Genomic DNA, 1,576 nt, shown 5'->3' with positions numbered 1-1,576 from the left:
GGGCACATGTGCGTGCATGCCCAAAATCCCGAGAGGAGAATGGAGGAGAAGGGACTGCAGCATGGCCGTCCCCCATGGGGGGTGATTTCTCTCTTTCTCTCTCTCTGTCTTCCTGGCAAGTCCATGTGCCCTATAGCAAAAACCTCTAAAAAAACAAAACAAAACAAAAAAACAGATAGATGATAAATGTTAATAATGGCAACAGATAATAAACCATCTTTGTGTTATTTGTTTCTCACAGTTAACAGTTTTAGTAAAATAATTTCAAAAATTACAGAATTAAAAGAAGAAAGTACTTCCTGAAAGGAGCTTGAAAAAAGAACTTCCCAAGGTCTGATTGCAATTATTTTGATTGTAATTTTTAATCTTTTCTGCAAGTCACATTCTGCCACTGTCAGAAACTTACTGATGTGTGGAAAACTGTCAACTATAATGGTTTACATGCATTTTACACTACATATATTATGTGTTGAAACCTCCAACAGAGGGACCAGCAGTTGGCATAATGGCTATGTTGCTGGACTCCCATATGGTCCACTGTGGTTTGAGTCCCGGACCAGGTGGCTCAAACTCACGTGGGGTGTGTATGTCCAAGATTCCAAGAGGAAAATGGAGGAGAAGGGATTGTGGCGTGGCCATCCCCCATAGGGGGTGATTTCTTGCTTTCTGTCTCTCTGTCTTTCTGGCAAATGCGTGCACCCTAAAGCAAAAACCTCTCAAAAAAATAAATAATCCTACACCAGGAGTGGGACCAGCAGTTACCATAATGGCTACGTCACTGGACTCCCATTTAATCGACCACGGTTCAAGTCCCAGACCCGGTGGCTTAAACTCATGCCAGGCTCGTGTGCGTGCGTGCCCAAGATCCCAAGAGGAGAATGAAGGAGAAGGGATTACAGCATGGCCATCCCCTCTGGGGAATGATTTCTCACTTTCTGTCTCTCTGTCTCTCTCTGTCTTTCTGGCAAGCGCACACGCTGTATAGCAAAAACCTCTCCAGGAAAAAAAAAAGTCTAACACCAGCAGTGTGTGCAGGCATGCCCAAGATCCTGAGGGGAGAATGCAGGAGAAGGGACTGCAGTGGAGCCATCCCCCCAGGGGTGATTTCTCACTTGCTGTCTCTCTCCTACAAGTGTACATACCCTATAGCAAAAATCTCTAAGGAAAAAAAAAAATCAAACCCTGCCAGACACATCTGTATGTGTGCCCAAAACCCTAAGAGGAGAGATGACAGAGAAGGGACTGCAGTGTGGCTGTTTCCCCTGGGGGAGTGCTTTTTCACTTTCTCTGTCTCTTCTGCACGTGTCCAAAACTAAAAACAATAACAAAATAAAAATACATATGCATTTGAGTGTATTAGAATATTTAGGAATTCTAAAAATGGGTATACTTTCACTGCATCAGAATGTCTTTTATCAGTCTAACAGCCATAGAAAATTTTTTGTAGTTTTTTACATTTTTATTTTACTAAAATTAAAGCTGGAAATTAAACTGACTTATTAGCTACAAAAAAAGGATGAATATTCAGCCAGAGACATCAGTTCCTCCTGAAAAAGCGGATTTATCTCCTCTTTGA

This window comes from Tupaia chinensis, unplaced genomic scaffold (assembly GCF_000334495.1).
Source record: "Tupaia chinensis unplaced genomic scaffold, TupChi_1.0 Scaffold000328_1, whole genome shotgun sequence".
Classification (NCBI taxonomy): Eukaryota; Metazoa; Chordata; class Mammalia; order Scandentia; family Tupaiidae; genus Tupaia; species Tupaia belangeri.
This window is presented reverse-complemented; position numbering follows the sequence as displayed.